This window comes from Mixophyes fleayi, chromosome 7 (genome assembly GCF_038048845.1).
Source record: "Mixophyes fleayi isolate aMixFle1 chromosome 7, aMixFle1.hap1, whole genome shotgun sequence".
Taxonomy (NCBI): Eukaryota; Metazoa; Chordata; class Amphibia; order Anura; family Limnodynastidae; genus Mixophyes; species Mixophyes fleayi.
In genome coordinates, this window is record NC_134408.1 from 133,063,279 (window position 1) to 133,082,487 (window position 19,209).

General features: G+C 39.4%; 1 protein-coding gene across 22 annotated transcripts in view; it reads left to right on the plus strand.

The window, feature by feature from the left end:
• BAZ2B (bromodomain adjacent to zinc finger domain 2B) overlaps window positions 1–19,209 on the plus strand; it is a 217,954-nt gene that overhangs the window by 76,927 nt on the left and 121,818 nt on the right. The window contains exon 1 of one of the 22 annotated variants that reach the window (XM_075180791.1): window positions 9,801–10,109. The exons of the other annotated variants lie outside the window; for them this stretch is intronic. The gene's annotated coding sequence lies outside the window, so the exon portion shown is untranslated. Of the gene's footprint in view, window positions 1–9,800; window positions 10,110–19,209 lie in introns of those variants that run through there. 22 annotated transcript variants of the gene reach the window in all.

The window sequence follows — 19,209 nt, forward strand, 5'->3', positions numbered from 1 at the left end:
GTCCATTTAGCAAATATCTCTTTTCGTATTATATATATATAATATACAAGGCCTTTCATACATCGCTCAGTATGTTAGAGTGGTACGTTCAGGCTATTTTTGTCTGTTGTGTTTTATTGTTAGGTTGGAAAAAAAACAACAGATCTATTAAATTCAACCTTTAATAAATAGCTCAACCTTAAGCTTTATGGGAATGGATAGTATTCATTACTATATTAGTGACATTATTTCAAATTTAAAACTACCTAGAACGGTGGGATATATATGTATGCATTCCCAAAGCTTTAATGAACATTTGGGTCTAGTAGCCTTTGTATGGCTCAGTAAGTTGTTGTTGTTTTTTGTATAATTTCTGCAAATGATCTATGAATTTTAATATATAATTTTCATGATGTATTTTTTTATATATTTTATAATTGTGTTGTGGTTGGCTATGGGGCGATGCACTTAAGGAACTGTGAGCTCTTGGACCTTCTATGTTTGTTTTCCACGAAGTTGGGCACAGATGTGTGTCCTGCAGGGGTTAATACCCTCGATGGCATCCATCACAGTGAACTACAACTCCCATAATACTGTCCTGAGGAAGCACCAATCTGGTGTCAAAGTGCTTGAGCGGTTACCCTCCATATGCACTCTGTTATAGGCAAACCGAGGGCGGGAGGGGGGGGGGGGTCCTAGTACCTGGAAACCCCCCTCCAAGCCTGGGGCACTGTATAATTGAGGTGGCTGGACCCTGCTCTGCCCCCGCTTCACACGGCTCTGCTTGAAAAGAGAGAGCTGAGTGCACCTAACAGTAGTACAGGCAGCATTGCCCATGTATATTATGGGGATAGGAAGAGTTGGAGAACAGCCAAGCACTGTCTAAAATTATAGCCACGCCCCAAAGCATGCTGGTCACGCCCACTGGTAGCGTGGTGTGGAAACCCCCCTCTACAAATCCGGCGTTTGCCCCTGCTATACGGAAGCAAATTTGTAGCGTTATTTACTGGATAATTAGAGCTGATATTGCATTTCTTACTACATAAAAGTAATATTCTTGCTAATTTTGCTGCTCCAGTGCTCTTGATTTATACTATAGCACAACCTTTCTTTATACTGTATAGTAGATTGTCAGTCTTTGCGTTTAATCTCTTAATGAGCTCTTCAATGTGAGTATCCCCATCACATAACCCACTGTTTTCTATAAGAGATAGATGGCTTTTGCTTCTATTTGATGCTCTCACACTTGAGCAGAAATCTAACAAAAGCAGATCTGTGTAAGAAACACTTACAAAGGCTAGTCGCTTCTTTCCTATATTATTACCACTGCTGAAAATTGAATTGTTTTACTTACAGATAAATAAACTGCACGACTTCTATATTTCATCAACCCTTTTATTTATATAGTACCAACATATTCACCAGTGCTGTACAGTAATACCACTTTATTCATGCGCATCCGTTCTGTCACAATGGAGCTTGCAATCTAATCTATCTTCCACAAACATAAACCAGTGCCAATGTAGTCAGAAGCCTATTAACCAGCAGGACAGGGGGCGTGACCATGTCACAATAGGGGCGTGGTCACGTCCCAATGGAGTTGTGGCCACGCCCCCAGGGGGCTGCCTATCACTGCATCCGTTCTGCTATGCAGAGCAGCTGTCCTAGAAGATACCTACCATTGTTTCCACACCCTGGGACAAACATGGCCTTAATTTGGGACTGTCACACTGGAAACGGGACAGTTAGGAGGCATGCATGAGTGTGTTTTTTGGTTTGTTGTAGTAGACCAGAATAAGTGGTAGGAGACCTACAAGACCATCACACATATAGCACCCTGGAATCCTCCTCAAAGGCCAAACCCTGCAATACATACCACTGTGCCACCATTACGCCCTATTACTAATCTGCAAGAGACTCTCCTGTAACCTCTTTTACTGACAGATATGATTATGAATTAACTGGTAGCACCATGCTTTGTTTGTGTCTGCCAACATAATAACAATTATTATTGATGGCAAGTAAATTACCACATAAAGTAGTTTGGGATCATTGGTGGCACTAGACTGCAAATTAATGTTAGCGCTGTAAATTTGGAAGCCGAATCCCTGACTAGTAATGTATTGCCATCGTCATTTTGGCCTGGATCATTTATGCTCTTCTGACCACAGTACCCATTAGGGATCCTCTCCGCATCGGCCTCTTTCTGTTTATGCCAAAGTAAAATTTGTGTTGTGTTTGGTGATTAATAAGAAATACGGGCCACCTGCCCGTGTATGTGTCGAGCCTGGCGAAGCACTAATTCCAAATTGTATTTATACGGCTCCCCGGAGGAAAAGCTCCTGAGGTGGTTTGTTTTCCCTGCGTTTTTACTAGACGCCAGCTACGTACTGCTCCCATTTTTACAATGATCTCCTTAATGTTCCTTAATTGTTATGTATACAAAGTCTTAGCAGTCATTTGGTGGACTCTGAAGTGTGGGGCTTATAGGGGGGACTCTATAAAGGGACTTTTGTTAACCACCTCCTGCCAAGTTTGCTATGTGCTCTTCATTTTTTTATTTTTAAATCTTAATTACATTGTAGAATATATTAAAATATAACATGCAGTATAAAAGAAATGCAAGGACCTACTTGGTTAATGTATGTCTTTTTTAAAATATATTTTTACATTATTTTGTTATAATGCTACTTTGTTCTGTTTGTCTCCTATTAAAGCGGAGGCATCACTCACGGAGGTAGCCATTTTATGAGATGAACCAGTATTCAGCTTGCTAAGGCCTCTGTGATGACACTGGTTCCTTGTGAATTCCCGTGAAAATGGCTTCCTCCATGGTGGCGTTTTCAAGCTGTCCCACTGCCTGCCAAAACAAAGTCCAGCTTTTCTGACACCAGTTTGCCGTATTTTGAACCATACTGGTGCTGCTTGCCGTAACTAGTGGTACAAAGCAAAGGAATGGTTTGCACACAGTAACATGCTCTGCACTGCTGGTGTTTTAATACTGTATAAATACGTGTTTTGTAGATGTGCAAGTGATCTTTCATACACCACTATTGCATAATTAATGCCATTCGTAGCATATGAGACTCTTGCAAATGAAAGCGCTTTGTTTTCAAAGTCTGTGTATGCTGTGGGACCCAAGCAAATTGATTGAGGCGCGGACTGTAATTTACAGAAATTTGATCACACGTGGGAACTTTATATTGTGACAGATAATAAACCCTTACAGTATATAGAGTATTTGTAGATTGCAAGTCCCTTACTTGAATCAGTATCATTTAACTTTGACTGTATATACTGCTACTCTGAGTGTATCAAGAATTGAGGATCTTCTCCATTAAAATTACCATTGTGACTACGAAGCATAGTCCATTCTGGTGGCTAGTATACAATGCAGAGCCCATTCTGGTTGCTAGTATACAATGCAGAGCCTTTTCTTTTGGCTGGTATACAATGCAGAGCCTATTTTGGTGGCTAGTATACAATTCAGAGCACATTCTGGTGACTAGTATACAATTCAGATCCCATTCTGGTGACTAGTATACAAAGCAGAGCCCTTTCTGGTGGCTAGTATACAAAGCAGAGCCCATTCTGGTGACTAGTATACAAAGCAGAGCCCATTCTGGTGACTAGTATACAAAGCAGAGGTTACTTTGGTGGCTAGTATACAAAGCAGAGCTTAATTTGGTGGCTAGTGTTTCAAATAGGCCCACATCACTGAGGCTTGCAGTGATGTCAATGGTTTAGGGATTTGGAAAGGATTAAATGTCCAAATAAATAGACTCTATTTTGCTAATTTAACCTTTATCTTATCTGTAACAGTTTGCTATACACACTCTCTAGTAGAGTTTACATAGCCCCTACCTCTCCCACAGATCTTGCAATCTTCAGCGCGCCCGCCTGTACTTCTGTCTGCCTGTCAAAAACCCAGCGTCATGGGTTTTGGACTCCATAGTACAAATAGGTTTCGCTGTACTTTGTTCAAAGCCGATGACGTTGGAAGGATAACGGGATAGCAGAAGGAAGCCATACGGAGCTCTTTTAGTGATAAGTACTGTATACTTTCTACTAGGCGTTATGTGTGTAAAACAGAACATTTTTGTCTAATTTACACATTTTACCCCTGAAATAAAAAAATTAAAAAGGGCAGGAAAGTGGACTTATCCTTAAAACAATTCCCCCTGGCATTTATAGAATGTTTGGGGGTCACGGGATTGTTTTATCTGTTTCTTATTCTCCAATTAGCTACAATAGACTTGTGAAAGCAAATTGTAACGGTACTATTCAAAGAGCGTACAGTGGTTTGAATATTCATATTCCCCAGTCTTTTATTGGCAAACATTGCTATCCCCCAGTGCTCTCTGAGCATGGTTAGGTGGGAAGACAGAAAAAGCAGGGAGGTGAAAATAATGAGCTTTGTTTTAATGTTGCCAAGCAATAATTACCCCAGAAGCTGGTGCAACAGAACAAAACACAGGAAATCACAATAGTGCTCAATGTAGTTTATATCCTTTCAGCTGGAAGTAAGATGATTTCTCAACATTATTATTCATATTTCTGCTGCATTATGGTAGAGAACAAGTTTTATATTCATTAGCTGCAATGCTAAGAATGGCGTTAGACAGGTGCTTTAATGGGAAAAGCTCATCCAAGTATCAGTGGAGGAATGTTTCCTTCTAGCTGGAAAATGACACTGCGCCAAAATGTAGCTGTTTTGCAGAGAGCTGCAACATTGTTGCAACAATGTAAGTTCGTTTGGAGTGAATAGGGAAGGGAGGGGTGTGTCCTCAGACTACTATCTTTTCATAATGAATTAGAGCACATCCAGTAAAATCTATAGCTCACATACAGATATGTTGGAAATAACTTTGTTCTTCCTGCCCCCCAATGTGACCAAGGTGTGATTTAAAGTATAATGTTTTGTCCCGCTAGGCAGTGGCGCACGCAGGGGGTCTCTAGAAACCCCCCCCCCCCTGCGCTAACTAAGTGGCCACTGTCCTATACAGCAGCCGCGGCGCTGTCAAAGAAGCGTCCGCGGCGGTGCTGTATTGTATACAGCACCGCCGCAGACGCTTCTTAAACAGCGCCGTGGCTGCTGTTTAGGACAGCGCTGGCGAAACAGAGCTGAATGCGCAGCAGCTCTCTCTCGGTTTTTTTTTGGTTTTTTTTTTTGGGTCGGCGGGGAGAAACCCCCCCCCCGACAATCCTCCGTGCGCCCCTGCTAGGTATAAAAAGTTTGAATGAAAAAATAATGGTTCAAACTGTGCTTCACTTGTAGGTTACATTGTGCTGGGCTAACTTCCTCTTCCAATGTATATGAGACAGTGACGTCAATCCATCACAAAGTGCATGCATTGTAGCTGCAAGAGATGAACTAGTTAGTTATATGCCTTGTTGATGTCACTGGTTCCTACTGAATATATAACCTGTATTTATCGTTCGGGGCAGTGAACATGGGGACGTTGCAGCCAGTTTGAGCATTGTTCATATTTGAGCATTCTAAAACATATGTATTCTTCTGATGGTAGCAGGTATACAACATATATACATAGATTATGTTTATATATCTTCTGTCTAAAAAGGAAAAAAGCAACTAAATTCTGACAAAATTAAACCTAGTGCTGGGGTACTAATCTCCAGCCCTCAACAGGTTATTTCAGGATTTTTGGGACCAGGCAGGATAATTACTGAACCATGTGTATTAAAGAAATCCTACTCGAGGACTAGCCCTAGCATGTGCATATGGTAGGGGATATAGATTGTAAGCTCTTCTGGCTATAAGCATTCTCTGTAAAGCACTGCATAATATGTAGACACTATATAAATAATTGTTAATGTAAATATATATATATATATATATATATATATATATATATATATATATCACACACATTTTTTTCCCTTTCAGTCTCTGTTTCACTAACTGACTCCCTACAGTGTCTTATTATTGTATGCAGACAATAGTCCCCAGCCAAGTTAGATAAAGAATAGGCCTCTCAGTGTTCTTCTCCCTGAAGGTTGTGCTATTATCATTTAATCGTTAACTGGTATGTGATCAGTCCTCTTTGAGATTCTAGATAATTGAGTGGCTAGGGCCTCTGTGTTTGTAAGGTTAGAAAACTGAGCTGTTTTCCTAATTTGACTGGTCATCATTACCCCCACCCCTAGCCTATATTTTAATGTATGGTCATTAAAACTCATACATTATGTATTTAATCAGCGTTTGTATAATCTTCTATGCTCCTTGTACTTATTGCATTTAAAAGCACATACAAACACTCCTAAATGTTTGGGCTTTTTTTGCCAGAAGGAGTGAACATTCATGTGTACGCAGCCTTAGTTGTGTTACCCAATATTTTTTCTGCTGCCTTAAGGCTGATATATAGCTCTTATAGATGCTGTTTGAACTTACTTGGTAGTTTGATGCAGAATCCAGTTCCCATTTATCAAGTGAAACTTCAAAGAAGCAACCGCTCCCCTCTACTTGACTTAATATTCTGAGCTTTTCAGCTACTTTTATTGGGGAACACAGTATTACTGAAGAGGAACTCGTCTTTTTAAATAGGATACACCCTATCATATATGGATTGCAGCAATTTGACTGGTCATCAACTTGACTTGAAGTCAAACTGGTGGGATTGGATAACAAGCTGTTGGACCTTCTATATTATGCAACACTTTTTACTCTGGGAAATATTGTATTTTTGTGGCACTAATTAATATAAGCGTGTAGTAGGGCACTTATTGCAGGCACATTACCCATGCCACACATTTGAACTTAAGACAAGCTTGTTGTACTGTAGCACCTGGGAACATGCAAACCGCTATGGACAGGAGATGTTTAGTGCAGGTGACACCTGATTGGACAGGTGCTGCATTCATCCAATCAGGGACCATTGCTTAACTGCTACACGGAACATTAGTTAGTGAGATGGGATTGTTCTAAAGTAGACAACAAACCTTAACAATGAATGCATCCAAATTGGGAGGGATGGAGATTTTTTTTTAATGTAGATGGTGCCCCCCATCCCCCCCCCCCAATTTGGGATATAAAGGGTGGTGAAGTGATTTGTTCCCTAATTGTTCAGTTGCTTAATGTATAGCCTTAAGATGAAAGGTGTTGCAGTAATATAAATTATTATTAATATTGACAATACACTTTTGTTTCTGTAGTATATATTTATAACAATGTTTCCTACTGGAGTCTTTATGTTTATGGACTGAGAACCCTTCTGAAGTTTCTAAACAATTTACCCATCAATATGTTAAGGCTTTTAAGTCTAAAACAAACACACTATTAACTTTTCCAGTTAAAGAGTTTTCTTGCATCTATTGACTTGCTAAACAGAGATACAGTTGCTAATGTTTCATAGACAAGTAAGGTATAATAAAAGAGTTCCCTTGCAGTATATTTTTGTTTATTAGTTTGGAAACACACTTGTTCACTGGAGATATTTCTGTCTTTTTACGTTTCTACATATTTGGTGGGTGGCTTGTCCCAAGATAATAACCTACTGGATTGCTGCGAGAGACCTTATTAGTTGTGTCCTACAATTTAACCGCTCCCTTACCCCTAATTTCTTTCTACTCCCTTTAGCACCTCCTGATGCCACAAAACGCCAAATCAGCCAGCCAGCTTGCGGCAGAGTGGAAATCACAAGCTCCCCCCTCTTTTGCTGAATATGGTATTTATACCGTATGGAATACATGACTGCTATTATTAATAAGTGCAAAATCTTTTAAAAAACCTGAGATCCACTTACCTTTCATGACTTAAACTTTTTACCCTTCATAAAACACTTTGCTTTTCTATACCTATTCCCCTTTCCTTACTTCCTTTTCCCCGGAGTTCTTATACTTCCCAATCACTGCCCTGTTCTTTGCAACTACCTTTCCCTCTCCCCCTTTTCTCCCCTCTAAATGTAAACTCAGGTTTACAATCTAAGGGGCATATTCAATTAGCTTTCCGGTCCGCGGGATCGCGCCGGAACAGCCACGAAACTTAATCCACGTTACCGCAATAACGTGGATTTTCGTTCGCAGCCCATAGGGTTGCGTATGAAAATCCACGCTATTGCGGTACCGTAATACCGGCAATAAAGCGCACTTTTCGCGTTAATGCGAACGGGAAAGCTAATTGAATATGCCCCTTAGAATGCTAACTGCTTTCCAAGGGGGTAATTCAATTGACCGTGTTGTCTGTGAGAACAGTGTTGAAATGACCGTACTAACGGTAATAATGCCCACTATTACTGTAGTAACGGTAATAGTGCACAGACCACATGGTCCTCACGAAAAACGCTGTCAACTTTTGGGGGGGGGGGGGGGGGATTCAAACCTGTTGTATTTTTTTATTTTTTTTAGATATATGTTTAGGTTTCAGATGATTCCCATTTCATTACTTATTCTGAGATGCTCATCGCTGTTATAATGGATCTTATGATACTGGGGGTTATATTGACCAGATGCCCCCCACCTTGGTTTTAATAAGCTTGAGGTTTGTTTCATTTGAGGCTGTAAGTTGTCTTGTTTTCAGAATGGTATGTCTTGTTAGGCTTACATACATTTTATGCATTTGATTCTAGACCGTGTAAACTAGCAAAAGAAAAAGCATTCTAATTTTCAAGTGTAGATTTTATTATTACAACCTATATGCAGAATCCTGATGTTTGTTCTTTTGGAATGCTGAAAAGCCAAATCAAGAACCGCAAAGTATTTATTTGTGATGTATAGACACAAACCTATGAACACATTTGCTTTTAGTTCACTTTCTTGCAATTTCAATTTGCAAAAAAAAAAAGCCACATATTTTTTTGGTCTATTTGGGTAGTTTTTCTTTGCCTGAAAATTCAAAGTCTTCTGGGAAAAAAAAGGTATAATTTGTGTGGGTACTGCATAAACGAACTACTGATATTGATGTTGGAATGTGGCCAACCCAAAAACACCCAGCAGAGGGGTGAGAAAAGCTCAGCAGTGAAGGGGTTAAAATAAAATAGCTCAGGGGTGGAAAAGTTTGCAAAAGGTAGTTGCATCATTTGTATTGTTGAAGGTTGTTCAGAGATCCATAAAACTGAGCAGGGAGGCAACTTGCTACCTTTGCTTAGAGGGATTCGATTTTGAACTCTACCTAATATATAATATAAATGTTGATTTTATATTATATAAACATGTAAATATTACATTAAATTGCTTGGCCCTACTGCTTTTCCAGCGACGCTCTGCTGTGAGACGCAGGGCATTTAACTGGTGTTCAGCATCCAAGCCAAAAGTTGTCAGCCCTTCCCTGGGCATCATTACACTATCAATCAATCAATCAAATTCTTTAGTCAGGCGAACATCATTGAGCAAGCAATTACAAGGTATACCTGCAGTCTTTTTGGACTCTGTGTTGACATTTGCATAAGCATCTTCTTCTATCTAGATTTGTGTAGTCTTTCCTGCCCTAACACTGTCAGAAAACACACCTACTTGTTATATCAGTGTCAGATTTACTTGGTCCTATGTGTGGTAGATACACAGACAATGTACAGTACATTGTGTGACAATTGTCTTGCAATGTCCTGAAAACACCCTCTTGCTGCCTCATCCTTGTACATTGTTTTCCTCTGAATTGAATGGTGCAATCTAGTAAGAACGTCTACTTCTTCACCTAGCTTAGTTCTGCTGATGCCAGCACCATCTCTTCCCAGCTAATCCTAGTGCTCCACCTGCCTTTCAGTCTGTTTACCAGGAAATCAAGATGTGTAAACTGCAGGAAGCACTATTTGACCCTCATCCGACAGTGTCTCATTACAATAATTGCTAATCTCTGAATAAGACAGCCATGTTCTGAGTGAGAGAGAGAGAGAGGCAGGAAGATACATGGAGGAGAAAAGAAGCAGCTTGCGTTAACTAGATGCTTGTTGAAACAAGCACATCATTATAAATGGCTTCTGCTGCTATGCCTTTACTATAACATTCTCTGAGACATCTGCTGACCTCCTGAGGTCAGAAAAAGGAGGACATAATAGTATGTGTCCCTTTATCCTTCCTTCCTAACTGAAGACCTATCTCGGCTTCTTTTGGAGTGCTGTGCCTGCACTATATGGGAAAAGCATCATGGCTACTTCCTGACTAATCCACTGTCCACAGTAAGCACTACAAGTTCAATCTTTCTTTTATTTCCAGACAGCTAGTGATGGGTGGAATTTCTTTTTCTTTTATTTTAATTACTGCTGTATTGTTGCTGAGCATGTAAATGTAGGTTAAGGGGAAATAAACCTGATTTCGCTTGTTTGTGTGATTTCAATGAACACTTTTTGTTTTTAAAACAAAAGTTTTCATTGAATTTTAAGTATCTGTTTTTGAACAGTGATTTTACTTTGTAACATTTGTTTCATGTGTTGTATTTTTATATTTGTGGGTTTCGATGATGTTTTCGCTACAATATTGTAACTGTTTTTCTGATGATAACAAATAGTTACTGGAAGGATCATCTTTTTTACGTTAAACATTGATTCGAATGATATAAAATATTCTATTGTCATAATTTGTATGTCAGTGTGGATTTGGGCAGCACGGTGGCTCAGTGGTTAGCACTTCTGCCTCTCAGCACTGGGGTCAGGAGTTCGATTCCCGACCATGGCCTTATCTGTGTGGTGTTTGTATGTTCTACCCGTGTTTGCGTGGGTTTCTTACGGGTGCTCCGGTTTTCTCCCACACTCCAAAAACATACTAGTAGGTTAATTGGCTGCTATTAAATTGACCATAGTCTGTGTGTGTAAGGGAATTTAGACTGTAAGCGCTGCGGAATCAGTGGCGCTATATAAATAACTGGTGATGATGATGAATGGGGCAGGGTCTGATGTGAGTGACAAATATTCTCTGTGCAGCGCTGCGGAATTAGTAGTGCTATATATATATATATATAAGTAAATTTACCAACCACCTGTACACAGTGGTGGCAGCCGTTTCATGCGCTGAACGAATATCCAACTGAGGTATAAGCCTCGTGCCTAAGTGACGTCACCAGTTCATAGTGAAGTGATAGGCTGTATAAATATTGGTTTGTCCCACAAAACGTCTGTCTCCGCAGTGTGTACGTGACAAACTTGTTGTCACCTTCCACGTGATTATCTTTAATGTTTAAATATCCACATTAAGAAATACAAAATCATGAACAAATTAATACTTTTTAAAAGCAAACTTTTGTTAAGTGATATGATTGTACATTTACACAGCAACTCTACATCACAATGGTACATGCACACTAGTGTGACATAGAGACATAGTGTGACATAGCGCTGTATTGCAACGCACCGGTTGGTAGTTGTTGATACCGTAGGGCGCATTCCTCCCCAAAAAAAAGGACATTTGGAGAGATCTGGAAAAGTTTTTGTAACCAATTATTTCGTTTTCTGTTTTCTTCATTGACGCTGCGTACTTGTATAGACGGAGAAGATATAAGCAGTAATTATTTAGGTGTACGTGAAAATTAAATGGAGGAATTGGAGAAAAATTGTATAGTATTATAATTTTAATTCCTTTATTTAGGATTCACCCGAATACTGAACACTGAAATTAATTTGAACCCTAATTTGCATATTAAAATGAATCGGGTGCGGCGTAAAGGATTAAATCCTAATGTAAGGTGCTGTAAAATCGCAGTGAAATCAGATCTTGGATTTTGTTGACAGAATCCTAAGGATTCAGCTGAAGCTGGAAATGGTTAAAAACACTATAAATTTCAAACCTATTGCACCATTCAACCAGCGTTTAGTATAGTTAGGGGGATAATTATATTCCATATAATCTGAGTTGTAACAATGGCTCTAATATTAAATATTGAAGTGCTAATGTCACTACCTGCCAATTATATTTAATGACATCTCTGTTCACTGATATTAACACTATAATATGCACACTATTATCACACTATTAGAGCTTGTTAACATAAATGCTTTTCCCCACAGTGAATACACTACGGAGAACCCGCAAGAAAACGGGGTGACAAATTCAGCTATCATAACTGTTCACAATGGCAGACTCTACATTTAAAAAATAAGAATGTGTAAGATGAATTGTAGTCGAACATTGTAAACTGCTTTATTAGAAAATCATACACAATTTTGATATTGTGTTAGAGGTTTTCAACCCTTTTAAATGCTGTTGCACTTGTTAACACACATCCCACATAATTCAGTTTATAGCAGTGTTAAGCCTAAGGCAACCTTTTATAGTAGAAAGTTTGAAAAGAAAGTCCTTACCGGAATTAGGGGGGGCTGCCCCCAAAAGACCCCCTACTCTGTTGGGGTTCAAGAATCTTATCAGGTCCCCCACAATGGAGGATCCAGTGCACGAGTAGGCTGTATGTCAGACCGCCAATAGTATCGATCAGTAGGCATGGCCAACGTAGAGCTCAGCTTGCATCCTATTCACGCATCAGGACCTTCGTTGTGGGGACCTGATAGAAGCATATAACCAAACAGCCCAGAATAAGATCCCCCCTCATTTATATAGGGGAGATTATAGTGGAGTGGCGACTTTTCAAAATATCCACTGTATGGTAATCGGTACAACATTATTAATAAAAATTAGTGCACCTGTGTGTGTTGATCGTGATTGATAAATTGAGTAAACTGCATTTTTCCCGGGGGAAGGGTGGTGTGTGTGTGTGGGGCGGGGTCCCCTTGCTCCCCCTGCTCCCCCACATCAGTGTTAAAATTGGTTAACTCTTTGCTATATGCCTGTTGCTCTACTTTGCTTCACTGCTCCTTCTTTTGTACTAGATTTACAAACAAAGCCAGATCTTAGCTTGTTACTCTATTTTCATTAACCTACAGTCCATGCATCATCCTCACTGCATAGAGAAGACTTCTGAATCCTCGTGACATATCCAGCCTGGTAATGTGACACACAAATGAGTCGCCACTCACTGACTGTAAATAACAGTATTAAGTGCTTTGTTTTTGCATTCCTCCTCTTAGTCACAGCCCAACACACTAATTTATGGAAATCAGTATTGACAGTGAGACATACAGACTAGCCAAAATACAGACCAGAAGCATAAAAATCAATCGTGAAAATAATGTCCGAGTCGCCTCACCCCCTCCCAATCCCTCCCCCTAATGAAACAACACTGGGAAGCTCAGTATATTCAATATTAAACAACACATTAAAGGGATGGTATACCTGATGTGTCCTCTGCTCAATAAAACAATTCCCACCCCAGGAAATTTGAAAAGACCAGTATAAGAAACCTGGCAATAAAATATAATATAAATTGCACAGTTTGGATTATTTTTTTCAATTGATATGATTTAAATAATATTTACCTCTACCAAAGGGATGATGCAAACACCCCAAGTTACCTTGCATCTATGGCATACTTGCCAACTTTTACAACTTCCGCTCTGGTTGACATTACATCATCATGGCCCCGCTCTCTTCTATGGAATGCCAAGATTCACGATGCATAGTGGGGAAGGGGGGGATTTTGTGACTCGTATCATTTAGCCCCACCTCCTCCGAGATCTGGGAGGGTTCCTACTCATCCGGGAGAACCCCCTGAAGTTCGAGAACCTCCCGGAAAGTCCGAGAGAGTAGTCAAGTATGATCTATTGTCCTGTCTCAGTGAGGTTGGAATTGATCCCACCTACTGTGGAAGAGGTCCATTGAAGTAAATGACTGCACAAATAACAGGGCCCTAGAGATTCCATGTTGCTTACCTGCTCCCTTTATGGAGTGAAACCAGATGCTCATATCTAGTCTGACACAGGACGGTAGATATAGTGTTGGGCTGAGAGTGAAAAAAAACAACACAATGTTTTTTCTACAGCAGATTTCCATTCCAATTTTGAGAAATGTTTTTAGTGTTCCTTTAAAGTTGCGAAATAGACTTCTAGAAGTGGATTATTACATAACCTTCAGGGTGACCCAATCTGAAAAGTTTGTACAATATTTCAAATATCTTCAGGAGTGACACCATCCAGGGATCTCTACATATATTTTTATGACTGTTACTAGCAATTCTTTTACATAAGACAACTTGTGTTTCAGATTTAGAGGACCTATAGATTTGTTCACATCTATCCACTGTTAATGCATTTTTCAACTGCTAACGAACGTCTAAAAAATGAGTTAAAAATAGGATCATTGATTTCTAAGGGGTTAGTTTCCACCATTGTGTTCTACAATCGCTAGAAAATGCATCTAAAGAGCTAATTTTCATGTGTTTTACCCATTTTGTTAGTACGTATGTATAGCCCAGCCTTGAAAGTGCATATGTAATAAAAAATATAATACATTTATTTAAAATGAATGCCGAGTAAATAGGATAGAAGGTCTTAGGGCATACCACAACACAAAAGTGATCTGAATAGACCACTTGTAGAAGGAACCAAAGTATCCCCCAAATATTTTTTTTTCCTATCGGTCACTTTTTATATTTTTTGTAAACCATTAAGTGAATATCTTTTTTTTTTTTTTTTTTTTTTATTCAACTTATCCAATATTTCTTAAGCGTTAAGCAGACTATTGAATTAATATATATATTTTTTTAAATGGATTTTAGTTTTCAAAGCTTTTTGGCTGAAAATAGCACTATAATTATTTTCATAGGAGAAAGAATAAAACCGCTTCTCTTGGTTTCATTTCTATAACCTTCGCCTTAATGTTTTCATCTAATTAGTGGTTTCAGTGAATTTTAATGGTTCATAGCTGCCGATTTATTTTATCTCACATTTCTATGTTGCTTACACTTATAATTACTCCATATTTAATCTGCCCACTTTGCTGTTCAGCTTTTAATTTAATAAAGCAACCTAAGGATTTTTTATCATTGAGCTGTATTGTTTCCCGGCTGCGTAGCGTCTCCTGAGGTCACATATTTGTGACACTGTTTTACTACGTTTCACTTATTATATTCTGCAGCATTTGGAGTACTGAGTCTTAGGGATTGCATTTGTCATATCTAGTAGCTATCAAATAACATGATATATGGGGTTTAGTATAGTGTTATAATTAGATTATCATCGTTTTCATGTGGTATCTGGCTTCAAGGGGGATAGTATACATGATTCTACCTGGTTTGTGTATAACAATTATCTAGAGATGATAATAACAGCGCCCCCTAGGTCCTTTTGGAGATTTATTTTTCAGTAAAATGAAGTGTTGGTGAACTGAATCCATTATCTAAATGTAACACAATATCAAAACGAAATCTTAAGGACCTTGTTGAATCCTAAACATGCTAATATTGGTACATCCTTTGATATTACAACACATTATTTATATTATTTAAATAGCTGGAGATATTATAATCAACAGTAGGGATTGCCAAATAATTTTCAGGTGCAAGATTTTGGTGTACAAGCTGGGCGCGGCCAAGGTTGCCTTTTAACCTTGATTTGTGGGCCTAGACATGATCGTTTTGTCATTTTCTGCTTTTTTCTATCATTGTTTTTCTTGCTCTTTTCCCTTCTTTTTTTTATGTATTTTGCTTGGTTTTTTTTACTGTGCTACCCTCCAACCCTTCTCTAGGATTCAAATGAAAATGTATAGCAAAGAAAACACAAAATGACAACAATAAGTAATACAACACATACAAGTGTGTGCTTCATCATTGATGAAATATGGCTGTGTAGGCCGTCTTGCATGATGCCATACCTCCCAACGATGCCGATTTTAGACTGGGCATTCTCAATTTCTGCATCTAAATTTACAGGATTATTGAAAATACATTTATAGTATTACTACATAGAAGAATGGCATTAATGGGTTGAACAATGTTCACATTAAAGGTTTGAGCACTGTTTTATTTGATCCCCTTAGTATAAACTAACAACCAACCAGCAGAGCCTGATTAAGACCCCATGGGGCTTTAGGCAAGCATATAAAGCAGGTTAGGGTAATCCGGTTCCCTCATTGTGCACTGGGCCCTAGACTGGAGCCTGGGCTGCCTAATGGATGATAAGCCTCTGTCCCCAAGTATATCAAATTGGTGGGTGCCCTGCCCGGAACTTCCGTCATTACCTTAATCTAGGAGGCGGATTGTGCTGCAGCATGCTCCCTTTCACTGCAGTTTGTGCTACAACTTATCCAATCATAATCCGTAGAACTCAACGACAGTATGCAAGATTAACCCTGTTTCAACAATGTTGGTTATATTAAGGGTTTTTTGCACATTTTTAAAGGAGGTAGACTTTTTTTTTTGCCAATTACGGAACTTTGCTGCACAGGAGATATGGAGAATCAATTTGTCTATAGCTTTGTCTTGGTGGGGGATGGAGACACATAAGAGGAGGTTGGCGGGAGTCAGGTTAAGAGTGAGCCCGGTGACTTCCTCTATGAGAGCTCTAACTGGGGCACAGAAGGAGGACAGATTAGGGCATGCCCATCATATATGCATGAAATCACCTCTGTGTCCGCATTCCCTTCAACATGCGTCCAAGAGTTTTCTTAAATTGCCACACTAATAGAAATTTGGGTGTGGATTGTGTCCCACTGTTCATCGCTTATGGACTCGACCAGGTCAGCTTCCCAGTTTGTCATGTATGGAGCTTGGGGTGAGAGGTTGGGAGGGTTGATTCTATGAAGTGTCGTACTTGGAGATACCGAAAGAATTTAGAGTTGGGGATGTGTTGTCATTCGTGTATATCTGAGAATGAACTGGGACCAAAGTCACCCATGATGTGATGAAAACAAGTGATTCCTGCAGCCTTCCACTCCAAAGCCACGCCAAGCTCCTGGCCAGGTTGAAAAAGAGGATTGTCCCAAATTGGGGTGAGGGGATAGGGATGTTCCGACAGGTGGAGAGTCTTATTCGCGGACTCCCACACAGAGTGTGCATGTTGAACCGTAGGGATCGTGTTAGCCTTGGGCAGGCGGTGCCGCTTAGGGAGCCAAGGAAGGAATTCCAGCGGACCAAAGGCAATCCTGGTATTTCCAAGGTCGACCCAACTAAAGAAGGTAGACTTTTATCCAAACCTCTCCTCCACTCAATGGTATAATTGTGCTCAGCCCTGGTGGTCGACCTCCTCCATTAATCTCCAGGCTATGGCTCCTGCACAACTTTCACTTTTGATTAGGTCTTCAGTCAGCGTGTTGAGGTAGTAGCTCTCGGGATGAGCCAAGTGCTTTCTAATAAGCCAGGTGTTAGGACCAGGAGAATTGTGACGTTTTGCAGTGTTATTCCAACATAGTTAAGAGGAGGATGTGAGAGTTCTACTGCTGTCTCTTTAAACTCGCGTGATAACAACCTAAGGGGGGATTTCAATTATACACCGAGTGCCTCCGGAACGGTCGTGAAGGCACTCTGTGTTTCCACAACATCGCAGATTATGAATCCCCCTCCCACTTAGAATGTATACATCTTTCTATGAATCCCTAGCTTTGTTACAACCCAGGGAATTGTCCCCACCTCCTCCCCTTAAGATTTTGGTCAATACTTTAGCTTTCAGAAAACTGTACCAATTGTAACATAATAAAACAAACCACTTCTAGTGTTTGTAAAGATGTAAAACAAATTCATTATAACCAGGAACCAGTTTAATAAACCATCCATGTCTCCCCCCCCCCCCCCCCTGTCAGATTAAGTGGTAAAACCCACTGATAGGAAGAATTCTGTATGTGACAAGGAGTTTATCTTAAAACTTAATAACTTGAATGTGTTGGGTATAGAACCAGATACTTTGCACAAAGTTTGCAAAAATGTCAGGAATTTGGCAAAGAAAACACATTCTCATTGGTATCGTACTAAAAAAATTCCTGTAGAAAACAAAAGCAAAATTCAAGACCCAGGAATGTGAAGGATTAGCAGACTTTTTTTTTTTTGATCTTTTTAAAGCAAACATGAAGGAAGCACATTGGAATCAAAATGTATATGGTTTAATACTATTCTGCTGAGAGCATATTAGCTTTAACTATTCTGATATATTCATTTTATTCCACATGTGGAAAATGGATCTTAGAGCACACAGAAAACAGGGATTATTGATTCTTGTGGCAACCAGAGGGTCCGTACACATGGATATAATTTTGTGTGCTGTGTACATATATGAATAGGACACATTCAAGCATAAATATCTCCTTCAAAGTTTACTGAATGTAAGCCTTATATGGAGCTTTATATTGAGTGTGATACTCCTTTTGAGATAAGGGACCTGATTCATTAAGGAAAGTAAAGCAAAAAAATGAGTAACTTTTCACCTTGGCATGACCATGTTGCATTGGAGGGAGAGGTAAATTTAAAATGTAGGAACAGATTTATAGTTTGGGTAGGGCATGTCCTAGATCAGTGTTGGCTAACCTGTGACACTCCAGGTGTTGTGAAACTACAAGTCCCAGTATACCCTTCCAGCAATAAGCTGCTATATATTGGCAAAGCATGCTGGGACTTGTAGTTTCACAACACCTGGAGTGTAACAGGGTAGCCAACACTGTCCTAGATCAACTTCAAAGGGTATATTTAGTAAACTGCTGGTTTTAAAAAGTGGAGATGTTGCCTATAGCAACCAATCAGATTCTAGTTATCATTTATTTAGTACATTCTACAAAATGATATCTAGAATCTGATTGGTTGCTATAGGCAACATCTCCACTTCTTCAAACCCGCAGTTTACTAAATATACCCCCAAATGTCAGTGTATAAATAGAGCTATCAAGTATTTGTGCCCTACATGAAAAAGCAGACAGTATTTTCCTTACATGCAAAATAATGAACTAATTTGCACCCCTTGAATTGTAACATGGTTTTGTCCAGGAGAAAACGTACTCTTTTTTTTTTTTGCCTTACTTACCTTAATGAATCGGGCCCCAGGTGTCCAAAGAGATTACATTTACAGACATCTATGTCTGCACAATACAAAAATGGAGTCACTCGATCTCTGAACTTATAGGTCACAGGGTAAAGCTGACCACAGACGTGCCAAACTGCAGGTTCAGTCCAAGTAACAGTATCGCTTTCAAAATTAACCAGAATGTGAACTTCTCAAATAGTGTTATCTGGCCATTGGTGCTTGTGTTGAGCAGCTGGAACACATGAGGGATTGTTGTTGTGGTCAGAAGATAATCACACATACGTCAATAGCGGTCACCTGCATTTACGGACATGCCCAATAATGAACCGATTGATTTTGGTTCCGATTGGTTCCCAAATCATATTTTATATATTCTAGTTATTTGTGTAGCTCTTGCTTTAAGCATATTAGATTCAGTTGTCTTTTAATAACTGCACATCTTTTAGAAGAAAGG